Below are 17,219 nucleotides of genomic sequence, written 5' to 3'. Positions count from 1 at the left end.
AATACCGCTCTGGAGAGTAGACCCGGGCCACAGCCACTTGTCAGCGTTGGTTCAGAGAGGACTTCCAGGAACAACCATTTCTGCTCTAGGACATCTGGGGCCTCAGCTAGGATGGCTTAGGAGACTGAAAGTGGCTGTCACAGCTCAGATGGGGCCACGTATCTGGGGCCTCATTTCTTCACATAGCACCTTTTGCAAATAAAATATTCGATGTGCTCTTTCACTTACATGCCTGGTGCTTCATCTGTGATGGTTGAAACAGCTGGGAGGTTAATGGGAGCACTCCTCCAGCAAGGAACCTCAGGGTAGTTAGACATGCTTGCTGGCTGCCTCTTGTGTGAGTGTTCTGATAGACCGCGGTGGACACCTTAAAGGTTTTTATGACCAAACCTCCAAAGTTCCAGAATGTCTACTTTCACAACACTCTGTTGGTCAAGTGAGTCATGAGGCCAGCCAATCCGGCTTCCAAGGGAAAGGAAGAATACATTGTTTCTATCATTAGGGCAATGGCATTATGCGTGCAGAAGGAAGAAATTGGTGAACCTCATGGAGACCATCTACCACAAGCTTGAAAAAGGGAACACAGAAAAATGTCTTCATGGCCTTGGTAAATGAAGACTTCAAAAGGACACAAAAAGGGGCACCTGGGTGGCTCATTGGGTTTAGCATCCAACTTTGGCTCGGGTCATGATCTCACAGCTTGTGAGTTTGAGTCTCACGTTGGGCTCTGTGCTGACAGCTCAGAGCCTGGAGCCTGCTTCAGATTCTGTGTCCCTCTCTCGCTCTGCCCCTCCCTCACTTATGCTCAGTCTCTTTCTCTCTCTCAAGAATAAATAAAACATTAAAAAAATTTTTGACAAAAAAAAGGACACAAAAAGTACTGACAATATATGAAAAAAAAAGTTAGAATTCATCAAAATTTAAAACCGCTGATCATCAAAAGACACCGTTGTGAACATCAAAAGGCAGACCACTGAGTATTGGAGAAAACACTTACCTTACACATAGCTGATAGAACGACTCATCTCCTGAACTTATAAAGAACTCCAACATGAATACTAAAAAATACTTTAAAAATGGGCAAGCAACTTGAACAAGAACTTAAAAAAAAAAGAGATCCAAATGGCTAATAAACATATGAAAAGATGCTCAACTCAGTACTCATTCAAAAAAGTGCGATAAGTCCTTCCTTCCTTCCTTCCTTCCTTCCTTCCTTCCTTCCTTCCTTCCTTCCTCACAGTCTTCCTTACTGTGAATAGTGGCTAAAAACACAAGGAGGACAATACCAAGTGTCGGTGAGGATGTGGAACAACTTGAACTCTCATCCTTTCTTGGTGGGAGTGTTAAAATGGTGCAGCCACTTTGGAGAGCTGTTTGGCAGTTTCCATTAAAGTTAATAAACACCATATCAGTTACCTATTGTCCCATTAACTAACCATGTCAAGGTTCAGTGGCATCAAACAATACATCTTTAATTTGTTTGTGATTCTCTGGATCAGCAACTTGGACTTAGTTCAACCAGATGGTTCTTCCACTAGTCTTGCTCAGGGAAGACAAGACCGGGCAATGTTACTGCATTATGGCGGGTCTGGGACCGGATAAAACGACTTCACTCTCATGTTCGGTGATGGCTGTTGGTTCCCTGTCTTCAGGAAGCTAACCCAGCCTTCTTCACATGGCAACAGTGTTCCAAGAGGACATACACTTTTCAGATTTCTGAACATTATGTCACGTTCGCTGATAAGCTATTGGCCAAAGCTACTCGCATAACTAATGTGTGTGGGAGCTAGAAAAAGACATGGATATAGGGAGGAGGCCACTACTTGACAATATATTCCATATTCTTATTCTATGACCTCAAGATTCACTCCTAGGCATATAGTCAACGAGAATGAATGTATGTGTCCACCAAAAACTTACACTGTGTCTACTGTCAAGACCCCCAAAGACCACCATATCAGCTAGTGATCAAGCAGAGCTGAGTTTATTGCACCCACCGCAGAAATGGAAAATACTCTCTTGACAGTCCATTGGTATCTCAAAAAGGGAAAATTAGGATATTTATAAGGTTTTCAGACCTGGCATGAACGATTATGAGGTGAGCCTTGCAAAACAAAGAATGGGTTGAGTTTGGGCAGAGCTTAAAAATAGTAGCTTTATGGGGCGCCTGGGTGGCTCAGTCTGTTGAGCATCTGACTCTTGACTTCGGCTCAGGTCATGATCTCACGGTTCTTGACACTGAACCCTGCATCAGGCTCTGCACTGACAGCACGGAGCCTGCTTGGGATTCTGTCTCCCTCTCTCTCTGCCCCTCTTCTGCTTGCTCTCTATCTCTGTCTCAAAATGAATAAAACGAACAAACAAAAACTTAAAAAAAATAGTAGCTTGGTGGGTACAACAAGGTGAAGGTGTTGAAGGAAAGCTTGATAAGTGAGCTGTTCAGTTGGTATTTCCTGGAGCAAGATATTAAGTTATTATTACTTGGTCTCAGTGTTTAAAGTAGGGATTGGAGCTTTGCGGATGCCAGAGCCCAGGAGCCGCCCACTCATGATCCACCCCACTGTCTTCTTCAACATCACCCTGGACAGCAAACCCTTTGGCCATGTCTCCTTCGATCTGTTTGCAGACAAAGTTCCAAAGACAACGGAAAATTGTTGTGTTCTGTGCACTGCGGAGAATGGATTTGGTTATAAAGTTTCCTGCTTTCATGGGATTGGTTCACGATTAATGTGCCAAGGTGGTGACTTCACACGCTATAATGGCACTGGCAGCAAGCCCACTTATGGGGAGAAACTCGATGAGAATGTCATCCTGAAGCATAGCGGTCCTGGCATCTCATCCGTGGTCGGCTGGACCCAACACGAATGGTTCCCAGGTTTCGTCTGCGCTGCCAGCACAGAGTGTGATGGTGAGCAGGTGGTCTTTGGCAAGACGAAAGAGGGCACGAGTGTTGTGGAAGCCTGGGAACACTTTGGGTCCAGGAATGGCAAAAGCAGCAAGATCACCGTTGCCGACTGCGGACAACTCTTGTGCATTTGACTCGCGTTACATCTAAACTGCCAGACTGTTCCTTCTGTCGCTCAGGGGAGCAGTCCTTCACCCCCATCCGCTCGAAACATCCTACAATCTTTGCGCTCTGGTTGCAGTTCCGTGGGTCCCCTAGTTTCCTGATTCCCCTCCAAGTCTAGCTGGATTGCAGAGCTACGTTTATGATTACAAAATAAAAGCTGAACAACAACAAAATAAAAAAAAAATAAAATAGGGATTGGAAAGTGTGTCTGGGCCCAGTTCAACACGGGGACAGAAAATTATGGCTTCAGTCCTCCCCACGCGATCAAACAGTTTGGTGTTCCAATATTAGTGAGAGTGAGAATGTAAAGCAGCTTGATATTGATTGGTGGGTTTCTTCTGGGTCTTTTGTGTTGTATGTATGCATATATGTATGTATGTATTTGAGAGAGCACAAGTGGGGGAGAGGGGCAGAGGGAGAGAGAGAATCCCAAGCAGGCTCCCCACCTAGCATGGAGCGCAACACAGGGCTCAATCCCATGACCTGAGCTGAAATCAAGAGTCAGATGCTCAATAACTGAGGCCCCCAGGCACCCCTCTTCGGTGTCTTTGTTAACAGTGACTCTCTAAATCTCATACATGTTTCTGCTTGTAAGAAGGAATCAGTCCTGGTAAGTGGGAATTAAAAAAAATTTTTTTTAAATATTTATTTATTTTTGAGACAGAGAGACAGAGCATGTGCAGAGGAGGGGCAGAGAGAGAGGGAGACACAGAATCTGAAGCAGGCTCCAGGCTCTGAGCTGTCAGCACAGAGCCTGACACGGGGCTTGAACTCGTCAATTGCCAGATCATGACCTGAGCAGAAGTCGGACGCTCAACCGAGTGAGCCACCCAGGCGCCCCTTAAATGGGAATTTTTTTAAGTCTACATTTCACATTAACAATTTTTTTTTACATTTATTTAATTTTGAGAGACAGAGAGAGACAGAGCACAAGTGGAGGAGGGGCAGAGAGAGAGGGAGACACAGAATCTGAAGCAGGCTCCAGACTCCAAGCTGTCGGCACGGAGCCCGACATGAGATCATGACCTGAGCCGAAGTCGGACGCTCAACTGACTGAGCCCCCCAGGAGCCCCTACATTTCGCATTTTAAAGCCACATTGTATTTACTCCCAATTCCTTTGCAGTTTCTGAAGTGGCAGGAAAATCACGCTCAGCCGTAAGTGGTAGGACTGTACCCGCTCTGTTCTCCTGAAAAGTACTGACCGTGTTCGTCCTTCCGCTTTAATAGCTGAAAGCAAGTGTTGTAACTAAGAACTTTTAACCAAATTGAATAAATCATTTGGTGTTGAGGAGAAAAGCCCCAGTAATGTCATCCTGCTCACTGTCCACAACTTTTCGCCTCACCTAGTGTCTTAAATGTTACCTTGCAGGACATTAACTGACTTTGGAAAGCCAAAATCAGTTCACGATTTTCATGTTAAGTAATTTAGCAGATGTTAATTTATTAGACACTGGTAGAAACACAGGGGAGAGCAATCATCATATTGTCTGCTCTCTCGGAACTACTAGATCCGGTGGGGAGGAAGCAGTAGGCCCAAGTTCACATGCAAATGCATGGGGACAATTGCCGTAACGACAATATCCTAAAAGCTACCATACGAGTGTACTGCATGCCAGGAACTGTTCTGAGCTCTTCATAAACTGAATTATTGAATCTTCCCCCAAAATAAACACTTCAGTTCCCGTGGTTATTTTTACAGATGAAGCAACCGTGGCACAGAAAGGTCACATGAGCTATGATCCCACAAGTAGGGGGCAGAGTTGCGTCTGACCCCAGGCCACCCGGATCCAGAGTCCACATTCCCAAACACCACCCTGCCCTCATTCTGTGAGTTCTCTTCATAAGTGTTGCGACTGCTCAATATAAAAGCTATGACCACAAAGTATAAGATGTTGTAGTAAGGTGCAGGTATGGGCTGAAGGGAGACATTATGATTAAGGGAATTAAATTGTCGATTTAAAGGATGAAGTGGCATTATTCAGCGAAAGAAGCAGAGAGAAAATGAGTACCGTTTTAGAGAATGACACATTCCAAGAACAGGAGGTGGGAAATCGGTTTACCGTTCAAGAACTTGGACCAGGGCAGTGTGGGTGCAGTAGGGAGAGAGGTGACACTGGAGGAGTAGGTAGGAGTCATGTCACACGGGACTCTGAAGACATGTTAAGGAGCTTATATTTCAATTATAACACAAAGCCAAAGCCATGAGATGTTGTATGCACAGGGATAACATGGTAATAATGCATCTGTAAGTCTCACTCCACTTGCCCTGTGGATGTGGGTTCCTCTACATTTATATCTGGGTATTACAGAGTAGAGTTGCCATCTTTTCAGGATCTGCTCTAGGGGTCTCTAGACTATTTTCTCATTTTGCCGACTTCCAGGAAGAAAGCCCTCAATGGACCCTCACCTGGATGTCTCAGAGAGCCTCAAGTCTCCTGCAAGCCATCAGTCTGCTTATTCCAACCATTAGTTCTGGCAGGCAAAGGGGATATTTTGAGGGTAAGAGCAGAGATGAAATGTTAAATTAGTAACTCTCCAAGAATCCTCTGTAGACATTAAATGGTTTCAAAAGCACACCAAATGTATGCTAATAATAATAATAATAATAATAGAGACTTCAAATATAGTTTCAGACAAGTTTAAGATTCTAAACATTAAGCAAGATAACAAAGGACATTGTAACAATGGGGTTTTCTCTATACAAGAAAGATGTGCCATGAAATCATTTAGCATCAGTCTTTACAAGGTACAGTACGAGAATTTAAAAGAGGAAGTCATATGAAAACATTCTCAGTAGGAAAATTCACCTAAACCTGCACAGCCATTGGCCAATTAAGCATACAAAACTAATCATTTAAAATGCGGATCCAGGGGCACCTGGGTGGCTCAGTCAGTTAAGTATACGACTCTTGATTTTGGCTCAGGCCATGATCTCACTGTTTTGTGAGTTCAAGCCCCGCATCCAGCTCTGCGCTGACAATGTGGAGCCTGCTTGGGATTCTCCCTCTCTCTCTGCCCCTCCCCGTTCATGTCTGTCTCTCTCAAAATAAATAAATACACTTAAAAAATAAAAAATAAAATATGGATCCAGTTTACAAGCTTAAATATTTATAGGCTAAAAGCAAGCAGCAGAAAAGAAAAATTATAGAGTATAAATCAAGGAAATAAAAACACAAGAAAACAATCAAGAAAAATTAATGAAATCAAAGGCTGAATCAATAAAATTGATGAACTTCTAGCCAGACTAGACAGAGAGAGAGGTCACAAGTTACCAAAACCATAAATGAAAGAGGGGTCATCAGCACTGAACTCGGGGACCTTAAACTGATAATAAGGGGATACTATGAACAAGTCTATGACCATGAATTTGATAAACTAGATGAAATGCACCGATTCCTTAAAAAAACAAACTAATAAAAGTCAAATGTGGAGAAATAGATAATCTGAATAACTATTTCCATTAAATAAATTGAGTCGATAATTAACACTTTCCTAAATAATAAAGCACCTGGCTACACTGGTAAATTCTAAAAAACATATACCCATCTTCCACAACCTCCTCTAGAAAATTACAAGAAGCAGAAAAATTTCCTAACTTATTCTATGAGGCCAGCTTTACCCTAACACCAAAACTGACAATAACACACATATATTTGCTCTCTCAACTGAGAGGGTCTAGAAGCATCGATGTCCCAAGAACTGTGAGCAAACCTCACAGTCAGGTCTTGATTTCTAATGCCAATCTCCAATAAAGGAACCTGGGCTTTCTGAAGAAATGATTGATTTTAGGACTAAGGAAGGGAATATACAAGATAATATTGGAGCATTTTATTGGACTGGAAAGTAAGGAAGTGGTCAAAGTGACATGGCAGGCAAGGGAAAAGCCTCCCAGAGGCCAAAGTGGTAGCAATTTGAGTGAAACAAAATAAATAAATTGCATTGAGCTATACCCAAGGTATAAAATAAATATCTGTGATCCATTTAGATATAAATAAATAAACATTAAATAAATGGGAGAAATAGACATCAGTCTCATGCAGAAAAATTCTACATAATTTATGCAAATACTCCACCCTCAAGGAATTGGAGCCACCACTCTTAGTGACTATGGTACATGCGTAGTGATCTACTCTCAAGGTGTACGGGATGTATGCAAAGGGGGAAATGGGTAAGTTGACCGTGGAGAAATCTGGCAAATCCACCTCAGCCAGCTGTCCAGAGCAACACGGACAGGGTGAGTCATGCTGATGGCGTGTGCCCTCGATAGGATTTTATGAGAATGGCACTTTATCTGTATGTGTTTCCTCCCAGAAACATAATCTCGGTCTATTTATAAGAGAAAAAGTCCAACAAGTGTCGGCGGAGGGACAGAACTCCTCCAAACTGTGGACGTCATCCAAAACAAGGAAAGTCTGAGAAACTCAAAGCCAAGAAAAGTTGAAGGCGCCATGATGACTATATATAAACATATCACTAAATAAGGTGATATGCTGGATAAGATCATGGAACAGAAAAGGAACATTAGGTAAAACTAAGGAAAATATGGACTTTAGTTAATAGCAATGTATTAATATTGGCTTATTAGTTGTGACAAATGTACCATACTGATATGTTTGGAATAGGGGAAACTGGGTATTAGTGATATGGACATTCTCTGTACCATCTTTACAATATTTCTGCAAACTTAAAATTGTTCTAAACGAAAATTTATTTTAAAATTTTCAAGTTGAGGGGTACCTGAGTGGCTCAGTTGGTTAAGACTCTTGATCTCAGCTCAGGTTTTGATCTCTAGGTCGTGAGTTCAAGCCCCGTGTTGGGCTCCAGGCTGGGTTTGAAGCTTGCTTAAAAAAAGAAATAAATAAAAATTAAAACTTACAGGTTAAAACAGAATACACATTTGTCTTAAATTCCTATGGAGGATTTGCCAAAAGGTCCCATGTATTAGACTGCAAAGAACATTTCAATTAATCCTAAAAAAACAAAACTGTTAGAGGCATCATTTTCTGTTTTTTGTATTTTTTTTTTAATATTTATTTTTGAGAGAAAGAGAGTACAACTGGGGGAGGGGTTGAGAGAGGGGGACAGAGGATCTGAAGCAGGCTCAGTGGTGACCACAGAGAGCCCAACGCGGGGCCCAAACTCATGAACCCTGAGGTGATGAACCATGAGGTCACCAACCATGAGGTCATGACCTGAGCTGAAGTCGGAAGTTCAACAGAGTGAGCCACCCGGGTGCCCCATGAGGCATCGTTTTCTAATCACAATAAGGAGTAAAACCTAATAAAATCTTGAAAGCAAACAGACATAATTCAAACCTAGAATTTTTTACAAAGGCTATGAATGTATTCATTTTATCAATTATAAAATGTTTAGAAAATACTGACAAAATACTGCATATTATTTTCTGAGATTTTACTAAGTCAGTGCTTCCATGAAATTCATAGCCTCCAATAGTTAAGGCAGAAAATGGTAAAGTTGTATCTTATTCTTCATTTCTAGGATTATTCTATTCTTTTATTTTTTAATTTACTTTTTTGGTTTTATCAACTCTCATTTGACATCTTCCTGGGCTTTTTTGAAGTGTGCATACAGTTTTCTTTTCAGTTTCAACCGAATAAATTTTTCCCATACTTCTCTAAAGTCTATTTAAGCCCATTTATTATGTCTTCCATGTAGAGTATCATGAGATGTTACTTCTCTTTTGGATGAATACACTCTGCTCCTATATTACTGCAAGTTAACCATTGGACAACTGAATTAGACCTTGGAGAACAGCATTTCTTTTATTCTGTAACAATTAACTAATTATTCTGTCTTCTCTATTCCAGACACACACCAAGCATTTTCAATTACATTGTTGGAGTATCTCTTAAACTGTCTCTTTTCCTTTAATCCCATTCTATTGATTGCTTCATACCCTCTGTCAACAGAAAAACTGAACTCTGCCTCCCACACGGTATTAATATATAATTCCTTCTAACACGTACCCCACAGTGCCACCGCAATTCATCTGATAGGTGAAATATGGTAAATTATTGTTTGAATTTGCATCACAATGATTACCATTGAATTTCAGAATCTTGTATTTTATTGGCTAATAGAATTTTCTCCTCTATGAATCACACTTAATCTATTTTTCCATTCCATTGATGTTTGTTTTGATCCTACTGAATTGTATGGTTACTTTGCATACTTTACATATTTTCTAAACTCTGTACAGTTTATTTTACTGTATTTTCTCATACTGTTGTTCCTTTTAAAGCTTTAATTAATAAAGTGTTTTTGTACTGAGTTTATAAAGCAATATGAGGATATTTATTAATGTGCTACTGTAATATAATACAAAGAATATATTTTTTAATCTTCGTCCCTGGCTTCTGGCCAAAGCTCCCTAAATTTTTGTAATTTCCTAAGCGATAGGGGTACAAAGAATATCTTTTATTTATTTATTTTAAAGTTTATTTTTGAGAGAGACAGAGAGTGTGAGTGGGGAAGGGGCAGAGGGAGCTGGGGACAGCAGATCTGAATCTGAAGCAAGCTCCAGGATCGTGCTGAGAGCAGAGAGCCCCACGCGGGGGTCAAACTCATGGGCGGTGAGATCATGACCTGAGCCGATGTCTGACGCTTAACCGACTGAGCCACCCAGGTGCCCTGAGAATGTCTTTTATTCCAATGCTTGGTCTTTGAACCTAGTTCCTGACACAGAGCTCCAAATCCTTTGGAATTTCCTGGGTCTTCAGTTCTAATGTGGTGAGTCTTGCTGGGTTCCTGGGTAGCTTCAGGATGGGGGCTGGCCACTAGAAATACCACGCAATGACTACGAGCTTGGAACTTTTCAGCCTCCCCACCCATCCTCCAGGGAGAAGAGAGGGGCCGGAGATTGAGTTAGTAATTAATTATACCCACATGAGGAAGCCCCCATAAAGATCACTGCGCACCCCAAGTCCATAGGGACAGATGCTCGCTAGTGAGGTGGGGCACTTCTGGACTTTGCCTGATGTATCTCTCCATCTGGTTGTTTATCTGTGTCCTTTGTCACGTCCTTTATTATGTAATAAACTCGCAAACATAGTGTTTCCCTAAGTTCTGTGAGTCATTCTAGCAAATTATGGAACATGAGGAGGGGGCTATGGGAACCCTGATTTATAGCCAGTCCGTGGGGCTGGTGGGACTGAGCCCGTAACAGGTGGAATCTGAGCCCAACTCCAGGTAGATAGTGTCAGATCAGACTGAATTGTAGGACCCCCAGCTGGTGTCGGAGAGCTGGTGAGTGTGGGGAAAACACCACACATCTGGTCACAGAAATGTTTGGAGTGAAGTGAGTAGGAAAAACATTTCCTTTAGTTGGTATAGAGGGATTTTCCTTTACAAATGCCCGTTTTCTTTAGGACTTTTGTTTTTTGCATTTTTGTTTAATAAAGCCTTACTTCCTCTAAAATTATGGAGATATTCTGCTGTATGTCCCCCTAAAGTTTTTTTAAATTTTTTTTTTCAACGTTTATTTATTTTTGGGACAGAGAGAGACAGAGCATGAACGGGGGAGGGGCAGAGAGAGAGGGAGACACAGAATCGGAAACAGGCTCCAGGCTCCGAGCCATCAGCCCAGAGCCTGACGCGGGGCTCGAACTCCCGGACCGCGAGATCGTGACCTGGCTGAAGTCGGACGCTTAACCGACTGCGCCACCCAGGCGCCCCTGTCCCCCTAAAGTTTTATAGGTTAAAAACTGAATTATAAAACCATCTGAAATTTTCTGAGTATTGAAAGACACATTTCTAAATGTACTTTATTTTCCAAAACAGCCAATTTCTTCAAATGCAGATTATTGAATAACTCCTACTAAAATCGATATAGCACTTGTCAGTGTGGACACTTGATTCTGCTCTATTGATCTGCTTGCCTCTTTTTATATTAATATCACAATTTAAATATTATACATGAAATGTATACCAAGTCCCTTTTTTATTCTTTCAAGTGTGGTTAGTCAATATTATGTCATTACTTTTTAAATACAGTTTAAATTTAGTTTGTTAAGGATTTTGAAAGGGAAAAAAGTACATTAGGTAGAAATGAAGGCAATGTGAATAAAGCATGGACTTTAGTCAATAATAATGTAAATGCATTGGTTCGTTAATTGTGATCAATAGTCCATATTATTGTAAGGTATTAATAACAGAGGAAACTGGATGTGGGTTATATGGGAGCTCTCTGTACTATCTTTGTAATTTTTCTATAAATTTAAAGCAATTCTAAAATAAAACATTTATTACAAAGTTAGGTTTTCAGGTTTATTAAAATAGCCTACAATGATTTTTTTACTGAAACTTCCATATATAGTTTAAAATTAGTTTGTCAGGATGATTTTAAAATCTTATAGTAATGTTTTATTGGGATGGAAAGAGATTTATAAATTCATTTGAGAGAAATTGATGTTAAACTAGTAAGACTTCCAAAAATACAGTACATTTCTGTAGTTACTCAAGACTTTGCTAACGATATTTTTCTTCATTATTTTCATCTTTTTAATATTATTTTCTTATTTAGTGTCCAGTGGTTATTTTTGGTATACAACCACAAAGAAGGTTTGTCACTGATTTTTCACGTTGATGAATTTATCTTACTAAATACGTACCAGTTGTCACGGTCTGAGTGCTAAACTTCTTAGGGTTTCAGGTATATCACCATAACATTAAGCAATATTTTTATTACCTCAAGTGTTTTGATTGTCTTATCCGTCACTTACCCATTTGCGTGTCCTCAAAGGACACATACGGCCAGGAGTGGCTGGTGTCCTAGTGAGACCCGAGGAGAGGAGACGTGCCAGGGGATGAAAGTGCTATCTAACAGATAATGAAACAGAAATATGGACAAAGTTTGGGTTTTGTGATAACATTGTTGACCTCCTTCACCAAACCTTAACTATAGTTTTGCACATGAGATAAACATCTGATTGTTTCAGTCACTCTACTTGGGTTTTCTCGCAGCTTCCCTGTGACTGTGCTCCTAAATCATGGACCACATACTCTGGGTACTGATCACTGATGGATATTAAATTTAACAGAATGTTTTTTGGTATCTATGTGGTTACTTTATATCCTTTTAAGCCTTTTGAATTATATACCAAGTATGAACGTACTTACATAGAAAGAGGAGGGGAGGGGAGGGGAGCCCGGGTGGTTCAGTCAGTTGAGCGACTGACTCTTGATTTCAGCTCAGGTCATGAGCTCAGGGTGGTGAGGTTGAGCCCTGTGGTGGGCTCCACACTGAGCATGAAGCCTGCTTGGGATTCTTTCTCTCTCCCTCTGCCCCCCTCCCCTACTCGCTCACGCACTCTCTCTCTACAATAAAAAAAGAAAGAAAAAGAAGGGGTGAGAGATAAGAGGTAAATCTTTTCATATTTCTGTGAAAAGTATTCTGTTGGTGGGAAATATCTATCCCATGATTTTTGTTTCACTTTAAGCTGTAGACGTGGTAAATTATATTTTTAGATTTCATAATATTAAGCCTTCTTTGCTTTGTTGGAGTAAACTCTATGTGTTCATATTATAAATTTCTTTTTCTTCATACTGATTCCATTTACTAAAATTTTATTTGGAATGTTCCCTTCTATGCCCACAACTCAGCCTGACTTTTTTTTCCCTTTTACTATCAGTCTGATGACGATATCAGGATGATTCTTGCCTTTTCAAGGACTTGGGAGCTTTTCGTATTTTTTGAAATGTTTGGGGAAATTCTCTGTTCTTTGAAAGTTTGATAACATCATTCATAAAACCATCTGTGTGTCTTTGAGAAATAGATATTTTTTTATATTTCCAATTATTTTTATGGAATTCTGTATTGAATATTAATATTTTCTCACTGGGAGCCAATTTTGGTACATTGACTTCACAGAATATTGCTCGTATTATCTAGTACATCACTGATAAGGAGTTCAACAATATTCTCTAATACTTGTTTTATAATCTTTGTGTACCCTGTTTTCATTCTCCTAATTTTCATTTGTGCTGCTTTGTTAATTCTTTTTTCAAGTCATACTAATCAATTACTTATTTCATGCATCCTTTGAATGGAAAATATTAATTACATGGATTAACTACTTTTCATTTTTACCTTATTTCATCAATTTCTCCTTGAGTCTTCTTTATTCTAGTCTTTCTTCTTTCATTTAACTTTCTGTTGTTTTCTTTCCATTTTGAATTGAAACTTTAATTCATTTTTCCCCATTTTGTTTCTGTCAAAAGGATTTAATGCTATAAATATTTCCTCTGTGCATTCCTTTGGCCCTCAACTCTAGATATTCATATATAATGACTTCTTTGTCTTTCAGCTTTAAAGATATTATAACTTTAATTTTTATCTTCAAGCAACATTTATCCAAAAGTGTGTTTCCAATTCTTTTGGGTCCATGACTTCACAGCAGCAATCACTAGCTCATTGTTGGTGACGGGGAGCCCCTACTGGGCCCATACATGGTGATACTTCTTACCCCTTCTGTAGCTGATGATTTCTTGGATGGTCATCAACATGTGATAGAGATGTATACCGTGTGGCCCCTCTGACAGATCCATTCATGTATTTATTTACTCCTCAGACCTCCTTGTCCACAAATTCCCAATCCTGTTCCTTCCAGGTCCCTGAGAAACCAGCCAAACCAATTCACCCCTGCCTAGGAATATACTAGATACCTACGTTCGACTTATGTTTTCTTGATATGCAGTGGAGGACGAGGTGGTTGGCCTGAAGCTCTGCCCATTGGGAGGATTTCCTCTCACAAGTGTCTTCTTGAGACACCCTGAGTGGGGGGTATAAATCAGCAGTAGTCTAAAATATTGGCAGGGGGACCTGGGTGGCTCAGTAGGTTAGGCGTCTGACTTCGGCTCAGATCATGATCTCACAGTCTGTGAGTTTGAGCCCCGTGTCGGGCTCTGTGCTGACAGCTCAGAGCCTGGAGCCTGTTTCAGATTCTATGTTTCCCTCATTCTCTGCCCCTTCCCTGTTCGCACTCTGTCTCAAAAAGAAATAAACATTTTAAAAAAAGTTTAAAATATTGGCTTTCACCAAAATACCAAGATGACTCATCTGTTAACCAGGTCTGTGTTTTTCCTCTTGTCTCAGGTGGTCCTAGTAAACTCCCTCTTCCCCCCACCTTAGTATATTGGTGTGAGTCAAGAGAGAGGCATTGGTAAAACTAAGGTAAATGACACAGCAGTCTGGACCACCTATCCCCAGACCACTTAAAAATGTCATTGTTGAAAAAGAAAACCAAAGCAGGAGGCATCACAATCCTGGACTGTAGCCTCTACTACAAAGCTGTAATCATCAAGACAGTATGGTATTGGCACAAGAACAGACACATAGAACAATGGAATAGAATAGAGAAACCAGAATTGGACCCACAAACGTATGGCCAACTAATCTTTGACAAAGCAGGAAAGAATATCCAATGGAATAAAGACAGTCTCTTTAGCAAATGGTGCTGGGAGAACAGGATAGTGACATGCAGAAGAATGAACCTGAACCACTTTCTTACACCAGACACAAAAATCAACTCAAAATGGATGAAAGACCTAAATGTGAGACATGAAACCATCAAAACCCTAGAGGAGAAAACAGGCAATAACCTCTTTGGCCTCAGCCACAGCAACTTGTTACTCAACATGTCTCCGAAGGCAAGGGAAATAAAAGCGAAAATGAACTATTGGGAGCTCATCAAGATAAAAAAGCTTCTGTACAGCAACGAAAACAATCCATAAAACTAAAAGGTAACCAATGGAATAGGAGAAGATATTTGCAAATGACATATCAGATCAAGAGTTAGTATCCAATATCTGTAAAGAACTTACCAGACTCGACACCTGAAAAACAACTAATCCAGTGAAGAAATGGGCAGAAAACATGAATAGACACTTCTCTAAAGAAGACATCCAGATGGCCAACAGGCACATGAAAAGATGTTCAGCGTCGCTCCTTATCAGGGAAATACAAATCAAAACCACACTCAGGTATCACCTCACGCCAGTCAGAGTGGCGAAAATGAACAAATCAGGAGACTATAGATGCTGGAGAGGATGTGGAGAAATGGGAACCTTCTTGCATTGCTGGTGGGAATGCAAACTGGTGCAGCTGCTCTGGAAAACAGTGTGGAGTTTCCTCAAAAAATTAACAATAGATCTACCCTATGACCCAGCAATAGCACTGCTAGGAATTTACCCAAGGGATACAGGAGTGCTGATGCATAGGGGCACTTGTACCCCAACGTTTATAGCAGCACTCTCAACAATAGCCAAATTGTGGAAAGAGCCTAAATGTCCATCAACTGATGAATGGATAAAGAAGATGTGGTTTATATATACAATGGAATACTACGTGGCAATGAGAAAGAATGAAATCTTAACATTTGCAACAACATGGATGGAACTGGAGGGTATTATGCTAAGTAAATAAGTCAGTCAGAGAAAGACAGATAAATGTTTTCACTCATATGTGGAACTTGAGAAACTTCATGGAGGACCATGGGGGAAGGGAAGGGGAAAAAATACTTTTAAATGGAGAGGGAGGCAAACCATAAGAGACTCTTAAATACGGAGAACTGAGGGTTGGTGGGGGTGGGGGAGAGGGAAATGGGTGATGGGCATTGAGGAGGGCACTTGTTGGGATGAACTCTGGGTGTTGTATGCAAGCGATGAATCAAAGGAATCTACCCCCAAAACCAAGAGCACACTGTATACACTTATGTTGGCTAACTTGACAATAAATTTTATATATATATATATATATATATAATGTCATTAATGTGATAGAACTCTAAATCTTATAGAGTTTATCTCCCATTCTCTGCAGTACATGTATCCTAAAGGGAAATCGAGAGTAGTGGCCACTTCCTGCTGACCAGGTCAATTAATGTAATGTCATCAACATGGTGAAGAGTATGATGTTCTTCACAATGTCCAGATGACCAAAGTCCTTTCAGGCTCTACTGTCAGTGAGGACAAAAAAGTCAACGTTATCTCTAAAACACATATCCAATCTAATTGTCCTTATTGTTGGGTGTTGATAAGAATGCATTCTTATCAAGAAGATCAATGAGTGCATAATAATGGCCAGTGTGTGTGTGTGTGTGTGTGTGTGTGTGTGTGTATCTGTTTTATTAAAGATGCTCTATCCGACCGCACAGGGATAATGGTGCTGCCATTTGGTGAGTTTGTAGTAAGCCGCTGTCACCCACCGCAATCCATCTGATGTTTGCAGGAGCCAGACTGGTGAATGGAATGGGGATATGATGGAAACCGCTATCCCTATACCTTTAAGTCTTTGAGGGTAGCATTAATCTGCCACTTTAGCCGTAATGTGGTATTGATTCTGATACACTATTGTGGCTGGGAATTCGGGGCAGCTTAATGGGCCTTGTAGCCTTTTAGACAATGGACCCCAGTCAACAAGTCAGGAGACACTGTGAGAGAGCTTCTCGGTTAATGAATGTGTGGAGATCTGGGGGCATTGGCGCCCCTGGAGAAGGTGTGGAAGCTCCATACCTTTTCCCAGATCCTGCCCTACACCTCTCTTCCACCTGGCCGTTCCTGAGTTATATCCTTTTATAATTAACCAGTAATCTAATAAGAAAAAAAGGGACCAATGTGAAAGCTTTACCAGCTGCCAAGAATATTCTTCTCAGTTTTGCTCTGAGGCATGGCAGGTAATGACCACCACACAATCTGTGGACCCACTGAACTCTGGCAGGCACAATAACAGCTCCTCACAGATGTCACAGAATCTGTGAATGCTCCTTTGTGTGAAACAAGAGATTTCGAAGACATGATTAGGGATATGGAGTTTGAGATGGGGAGGTTACCCTGAATTATCTAGATGGGGCCCAATCATGTCACAGGAGTCCTTAAGAGCAGAGAGTTTGTCCCAGCTGTGATCAGAGACAGTGCAAGAACAGAAGAAAAGTCAGAAGGACAATATGAGAAAAACTCAGCCAGATGGTGGCTTTGCAGATGGAGCGAGAGGACATGAGCCAGAGGGCACAGGCCTCCTCTAGCCGGTGGACCCAGCAGGGACACACATTGTCCGCTGGAGCCTCCAGAAAGAAACAGAGCCTCACCAACACCTCGCTTTCAGCCCAGTGACTCCCATGTTGGGCTTCTGAC

At 40.9% G+C, this 17,219-nt stretch overlaps 1 pseudogene; it reads left to right on the top strand.

Moving 5' to 3' along the window:
- Positions 1-2,547: 2,547 nt before the first annotated feature.
- Positions 2,548-3,039, top strand: LOC115514711 (annotated as a pseudogene).
- Positions 3,040-17,219: the final 14,180 nt, after the last annotated feature.

This window comes from Lynx canadensis, chromosome B2 (genome assembly GCF_007474595.2).
Source record: "Lynx canadensis isolate LIC74 chromosome B2, mLynCan4.pri.v2, whole genome shotgun sequence".
Taxonomy (NCBI): Eukaryota; Metazoa; Chordata; class Mammalia; order Carnivora; family Felidae; genus Lynx; species Lynx canadensis.
The sequence above is the reverse complement of the archived record's forward strand: the minus strand, read 5'-3'. Positions and strand labels throughout refer to the sequence as shown.